General features: G+C 38.3%; 1 protein-coding gene across 4 annotated transcripts in view; it reads right to left on the reverse strand.

The window, feature by feature from the left end:
• Window positions 1-848: 848 nt before the first annotated feature.
• STON2 (stonin 2) overlaps window positions 849-7,821 on the reverse strand; it is a 186,249-nt gene continuing 179,276 nt past the window's right edge. For all 4 annotated transcript variants that reach the window (XM_069092362.1, XM_069092359.1, XM_069092360.1 and 1 more), the window contains one exon: window positions 849-7,821. This exon is cut by the window's right edge and continues 541 nt beyond it. The gene's annotated coding sequence lies outside the window, so the exon portion shown is untranslated.

The following is a 7,821-nucleotide window of genomic DNA, read 5'->3' on the forward strand; positions in this document are numbered from 1 at the left end:
ACTCCAGTGGCTTCCTATGTTGCCTCCAGATTCAAGCACAAATGCTCTCTGTTTGCCTTTCAAAGCCCTTTATAACCTACCTTCCTAGTCTTCTTACACCTTGCTACTCATCATATACTCTTCAATGCAGTGACACTGGCCTCCTGGCTGTTCCATGAACAAGACATTTTATCTCTCAGCTCCAGGCATTTTCTCTGACTCTCCCTCTCTGTAAGCTCCTTCAGGGAAACAACTATCTTTTTTTGCTTATATTTGAATCCCCCTTTCCTACCACAGTGTCTGGGACAAAGGCTTAATAAATGTAAAATAAAATAAAATAGCCTAATTAATAGAAGTTGACTGACACGTCTTTACATAGTTTGTAAAGCTATTTCCTCACAAAACTGTGTGAGTAGTGTATTATCTCCATTTTATAGATTAGGAACTTACTCAGTATCATGCTAGTAAGTAGGGAAGTGAAGATTTGAACCCAGACCTTCTGGCTCAGCCTGACACTCTTCATTTTACCATGTCATGAATAAAATTATACACTTTTTGAGAGGCATTTAACACTATTTAAGTTACCTCACAGAGCTGGGTACACAATAGGTGCTAAGTAAATAACTGATTGAATTGCCCAAATTTTACCTCTAACTACATGTTAACTAAGCAAACCATTAGGTTGAGAAAATTGTCAGCAAGGTACAATGTAATTTTACCAATCATTGAATGATTGTAAAAGCATTTATTAAGCACTTACTATACTAATATGCACTAGAAATCACTGATGGACATTGGCTACTCAATAACACATTGATGAGCCTTAACTCATGCAATATTACCCTTAATCATGCATGTTCCAGATCAAATTTCAACAATGTTTTAAAAACTTTTATTAACAGTTCATTTCTACAAAGTTGGCCAGTGTGTAGACTTTATTATGTATGCACATGTAAAAAATTAAACTGATTATTACATAAAATCTATTACAATAGTGCAAGAAGTTACATTAAGTGAGAATGAATGGTGAACAGTGTAAAACAGCTGAATTGACCTTGACCGCAGCCATCCTGACGGTTTAGAATTCATTACAGACAAGATCAGATCAGGAGGATTCAGAATTTGAGGAGGCCTTAGACATCATCCAACCCGATGCCCTTATTTTGCAGATGAGGGAACTGAGGGGTCAGGGATGAAGTGATTTGCTAGAAGTCACTCAGGTGAGTAAGTGGCAGAGCTGGGATTCCTGCCTAGATCTTTGGATCACAAAGCTTTTCCACTACACCATGATGTATGCAAGAGGTAGAGAACTAAGTGACCCCTCACCAGAATACTGTTTCTAGTTTATCCTGTGGAAATGCCAAAGCAACCTTCCAGGATCTGTCAGCCACCGGAAATAATGATTACATGGCTACTTGGCTTCAGTTTTGGTTGTATCAGTGCTCTTAGAAACCCGTTTCACTTTGGAACCCTTGGAATCCTAGGCCTACATTGCTGTCTAAGGTTCTGAGGGAACTTCTGCTTGTCTCCAGCTATGGTCCCCAGAGCCCTTCCCTTAAGACACTATATGGTATATGTACAGCTGGCCCTAAAGCACTCTGAGGTGAGGCTGTGGTGCTTAAGGCTTCATGAGATCACAGTATGGCTAGAATGGGTGTCCAAGATTCCACCAGAGGCATAAAGTAAATAGGGAGAGAAGCAGAGGCTGGAATTCTTTACTGCATTTGAATAGTTCCAAGTTAACTAAAATGAACTCAAAAGCATGCCTAAACACATCATAAATGAAAAAAGGAATGATACTTTATAGAACTTGGCTGGCCATTGGTGAGATGTTTGTAGTTTAAAGAATAATTCTAAGAGATTGGTTGGGTGAAGAATTTTCAGATTCATAGATATGGAGCTGGAAGGGAACTCAGTCCATTTAGTCCAACGCTCTTTATAGAGGCCTAGGGACTTGAGGAAGTCCTGGAACCCAGGTTCTCAGATTCAAGCTTATAAGACCTGAATAATTTGCAAGACTTTTGAAACAATCATAGACATCTCATTTTCTTATAACCTTCTTGATGCTACAGGGCAGAAGATATGCTATTCTTTTACCTGGTAAGGTCGGTTGGCGGAGCAGATTATCTCTTGGTTTTTTTTTTCTCTTTGTAGAAAAGTACCCAATATATTTACTTACTTCTTCCCCATCCTAAAAGCTATACATAGGAATATATAATTTGGGGCTAGGTAATATTAGCCTGATAAGGTTTTTCCAAGTCTGATGAAGCCTTCCCTGATTCAGTCAAATTAAAGGATATTCTGGCTTCTTCTAATTCTCATGATTCTGATATTTTACTCAATCCCTTGGAGGGTAGCCCCTCCCCCCATGGGCACAGTATTACCTTGCTATCCTTGGCAGTTCATGAGGTGTTACTTTCCAATTAATTCTCCCTAGTCCACTCTGACCCCCTGATTTCTCCTTATTAAAAAGTCTTATGGAGAACAATAGATTGCAAAATTTCCTATGTTTCCTGCCTGGAGAAACTAGCAATTAGGGATGAGGAAATGTCGATCAAAGATTTAAGAGCAATTGGGGTGGCCAGGTAGCACAGCGAGTAAGAGCACCAGCCCCAGAGTCCGGATGACCTGGGATCGAATCCCGGACTCAGACACTTAGCACCCACCCAGAAACACCTGGCCGTGTAACCTTGAGCAAGTTACTTAACCCCAATTGCTTTAAAAAAAAAAAAAAGATTTAAGAGCAAGACAATTAATTTCTACCTGTTATAGCTTTAAAATTCCTTGCTTCATAAGAGCAGAAGAAATATGTAGGGTCAGATCCATGACTCATCTATTGTCTTGAACACCAAGGGACATTTTATGAAAAGAACCATAAAAATATTGTAGCTGGCAGGAACCTTAGTGATCATCTAATTTGGCCCACTCATTTAATGGATGAGAGTGCTGAAGCCTAGAGAGGTGAAGTATTATATAAGGTAATCACTCATGTTAATCATGAGACTGGTCTTTAAAAATTAAGGATTCACACAAACCATTCCCTTTGATTTATAGTGGATTATATTATCATTATCATCCATGGATTTATCTAAACTTTTTTGACTGCTTTATTTTCAGCCTTTATGACTTCTCATGGTAATGAAATCTTTGTTTAATCTTGCTATGTAAAGGAGTTTTTTTTTTTTTTTAAAAAAAGCAGTTGTCATGCAACAACTCATTTTATCATAGTGTTTTATGGTTCAAGAAGTGCTTTTTAGTTCACGACAACCCTGAGGGGATAGCATTTCCACTATACAGATGAGGAAATAGTGAAGCTCAGAGGTTGTGACTTGACCAAGGTCACATACCTTATAAAATTCAGACTAGGGCTCCAGACTCCAATATCAAGGTCTAAAAGCACAGCTGTCATTGTTTGGCTTTGGGCTCATAATTACCCTTGTGGCCTCAGTTCCCTCATCTGTAAAATACTAGTAGTAGTGGGGAAGGGCTTGGACTAAAAGGTCCAAGATGTCCCTTCCAGGTCTAATATTCTAATGATGCACCCTAATATATATGTATATACATACATATATGTGTATGTGTGTGTACGTATGTGTATATGCCTTCCATTCTAATATTCTTGGATTTTGTGACTATGTCTATTTCCCACTTCTCCTAATTTTGAGTCTATCTTCATGACATCTGCTATATTCTACTTGCCATTTTGGCTGTGCTTTTCTGGAGTCCTCTAGTTCCATTGTACCTTCCTGAGGGATTGACAACCAGTCCACATGTGAAACACCAGGTGTAGCTATACCATGGTTTAAACAAAGTTATGATGATGTTTTACTGACCTGGCACACCAGACTGGTATATTTAAGGAACAGGTTACCATCTTAATTTTGGTACAAGTGAATTTAGAAGACAAAGAAGAGGTCTCCCCATATGATTCAAACAGAATCTTACTGGTTTGGGGCTTTAAAGGCTAAGTCTGGACCTTGAAATCGAGAGGAAGCTACAGAGACATTTATTCCTTCAAATTTTAAAACAAAAAGGATAGCTCTTGGAGTTGAAGATGCTCTAAATAGTATAAAAACTATTCACCATGCTTTTATTCACCATACTGTCTTTGCTAAGTAGGCCCATTTCTAGTTTCAACATTTAATGGACTTATACAGCCTTTTCATTTTCAATTATTCATTTAAAATACACATACCTCATGAAATCTATCATTACTCCCATTTTCCATGTAAAGCTTCCAGTGAGAAAAAACATTCCTTCTCTTTTAATAAATAACTTCTAAGTAAGGTATACAACTTTCCAAAAAAAAAAAAAGAGAACACTTCTCTTTCCAGTAAAAAACAAACAAAAAACCCCAACCTGACAAGAGTAAGAATTACAATATGTCAAAGGTACAGAGAATTGGCACCAACAGACATGGGAACCAAACCAGCTTGGGAGATTGAATCAGATAGCTTTGGCCAAAGGCATTTATATAGTTGCCAAGATTGGCTAGAGATTTTCCATACACACACACGCACACACACACATATACCCCCCACAGATATATGTGTGTATATGTATGTATACATATGTATGTGTATACACACATATGGGGTAGGTATAATACAGAGCAGCTGAAGTCTGTCACCCTTCTCAATCAATAGGACTTCTGAAAGTCGCCTAAAAGATGGTGTTTATAGATGAGAAAAACAATTGTTTCAAGGCTTTTTGTTTGTTCTTTAAAAAGGTTTCAGTTCATCCTACTCCTCTCTTTACTAAAATGATCTTCCTCTTTGTCTCTCTCTCTCTCTCTCTACACACACACACACACACACACACGCTCACACACATTCTCAAATCAGATAAGATTCTACTACATTATTTTAGAAAGGTAGAAATCCAAGACAAGAAAGTTATATTTAACATCCTGGGCTGGTACTGATGCACCAAGGCTGATAATTGTTCTCAATAGACTGTCCCTTCTTTTCAGCTCATTTCTCAAATAAACATTGAGATGTCTGGGTTCTCCTAAATGCAGGAGGGTCCAAATTGAGTCCATGGCCTTGAACTGAGAAGGTATCTACATTTTATTATCTTTTAAATAAGGTCACAGAGAAGAGAGTGCAATAAACACAACAGCCTATCATATGAGATAAGTGCTGTTACCATTAGGTGAAAAGTACAGCTGGGGTATGGAAAGGGGTGGGAGGAGACTGAATTCCTTTGGGAAATTCAAGGTATTTCTTGCTTTAGTATGAGCTTTTGCTGAGGCACAGGTGAGGCTTAATGAAGCTTCCATTTCCTTCTAGAAGGGACTGAAGGACAATCAGAAATAGTCAGGCAGAGATTTTGCCTCCATGCTAAATGCACTTTTAGAAGTGAGAGGAAGAAGATATTTCGAGTATTTAAAATCTTTAACAGAGGTAAACTCTATTGTCCCCCTGCTCTCATCTCCTCTATATCTCTCCAAAAAGGAGTAATAAGCTGATGATTACCGATTTACTTTCTAAAGTCCTGTTATAGACTGAGTTCATTTAATACAAATAATTGTTTGGAAAAATAAAGTTGCACTTCTGCCACCTCCCCAGCTTTTCCCCCCAAAACTGCATAAGAACAGAAATGATTTCACATTCGAAAGGTGAAAATATCTTTATTTACGTTTCATATGTGTTATGAGTCCTTGCAGTTGTATAAAAAGAAAGAATGAAAGTGACCAGAAGTAACAAAAAAATAGACTGGCCAAGCAAGAGCCCTTATCCAAACGGTAAAATGCAAAAATGTAGATAAAATATAAGAAATGGTGACTATGAGTAAGAGTTTAGGGAGGAGGGAGTCAATGGTTCAAAAACTACCTGTCCTAGATGTACTTCTTTGTCAGGTTCTCTGAGTTCATTTCTTAGTCTTTTACTTGGGTTACCGAGTAAGGTACTAGACCTAAAACACGGCAATCAAAAAAGTTGTGGAATACCTTTATCTGTGTTCTAATGAAAAAACCTTATCCCATAATCTGGTGGCACAGAGAAGGCTCTTTGTCATCATGTATAAATCCTCCTCCACGGCAGTCAGTAAATTTGCACATCAGAAATGAAGGATGATTTGCAAGGGCCATAGTCCTTAGGTCAGTCATACACAATGCACCAAGCCAAGAAGCCACTAAATGGGGCTTAGGATCACAGTATCCTAATGACTGCAGATGAGTACAAAGTTAATGCAAATGTCTCTGTCCCTCTCCTCCTCCCTCCTTTTTTCCCCCTGAACAAATGATATTGGAGGCAGAAAGATTTTAAGAACTTTCTGTTCTATTCCCTGGGGTCAAACAGAAAAAAACCCAATACCTCTTCTGTGTGACAGTTCTTCAAATGCTTGAAGTCAGGTACCATTTCTTTTTCCAGATTCAACATTCCCAGTTGCTTCAACCGATCTTCAGAAGATGACAGTTCCCATACCCTGCATAGCTCTGGCCCTCCCATTGTGGATATATTAGAATTTGTAACTTAACCAGGTATGGTCTAACAGGAGAGTGGGTTTATTCCTGCCTTTTCTGAACAGTATACCATCTATTAATGTAGTCTTAAGATTATATTAGTTTTTTAAAGAAGCTATGACACACTGTTGGCTCATACTGACCTTACAATGACCTAAATCCACACATTTTTTTTTCTTCCAACATGGATTGCTATTGGGTTAGCTCTATTTTTTCTCTCCTTGTGTGATTTTTTTTTGAAAGCATGGGGTTTTATATTTATTTAGTTAATTTTGCCTCATTTTTGAAGCCTGTCAATCTTTAAAAAGATCTGATTTGATTTGTCTGGTGTTCTACCTATCCCTACCAATTTTGTGCCATCTGCGTACTTGCTAAAAGCCAGTGTTTGTTTTTCTTTACAGAAGCATAGGGCAGATAAGAAGGAGGCCGGGTAGGAGAAACCCCCTCAGCCTAGAGGAAGGGAAATTCAATTATGTTGCTGACAGGCAAAATTATGCTAGATGGAGGAGTCGGTAGAGGCAGGGGCAGCAAACGTGGCTAAGGGTAAGGGAAGTGCAGAGAAAATGTAGTGTCCCAAATGCAATGTCCTCAGAACCAGGATTCTACGTTACAAAACAAAAACAAAAATATTCCTTCCTTCTGCAAGACTGAGGTCTGGGCTGCTCTTAGACTTGTGAAAAAGAACAAACAACCGCCTCATCACGCTATTGGTATGTTGGGCAAGCTCATGTAAGCGACATGTTCTAAAATGATGTTCAAAAAATTATTTTCACGTGAAATGTAGGCATCAAGGAGTACCTGCATATCTACTCTGAAGTATAAATAAAAGTTTCTGTCGTTTTATTTTCAAGGTTCTCCTAAATACAAACAGTATTTACTTCACACACAGAATGAGAGTGTTCCTCTCATGACTTGAATATAAACTGGTGACTAATGCCCTGGGCTGAAAAAGACTTTATTCAAATAAACCTTCTTTCTTTTCAAATGATTCCCTGGCTCAGGACTGCTGATCTAATCTTTAAAAAGAACTCTCCTGGGCTTTTGTCTCTAATTCCTACCATGACCTACTGTGAATAACCTGGTAAGGGCAAGTTTATGGAACTGAAGTCTTAGAAGGATAAAGAAAGTGTTTCTAAAGTGAAGACTAAAAATGTCTTTGAAATCTTGTGTTGTTTAGTGTTCAGATTTAAAGTGTGAGGAGGGTCCAGATAGAAAAAAAAGTCATGTTGGTTTTACATCTCTTCTGAACTTTCCCTAAATTTAAGAGATGGAGCAATTAGTACTTGGTGAATTTATCCCTCAGGAACTGTGTCCCCACCCAACTCCCCAACACACACACACACACACACACACACACACACACACACACACACACA

Source organism: Petaurus breviceps, unplaced genomic scaffold, assembly GCF_028583685.1.
Source record: "Petaurus breviceps papuanus isolate PSGF00001 unplaced genomic scaffold, PetGlider_PUasm1.0 189, whole genome shotgun sequence".
NCBI classification, from domain to species: Eukaryota; Metazoa; Chordata; class Mammalia; order Diprotodontia; family Petauridae; genus Petaurus; species Petaurus breviceps.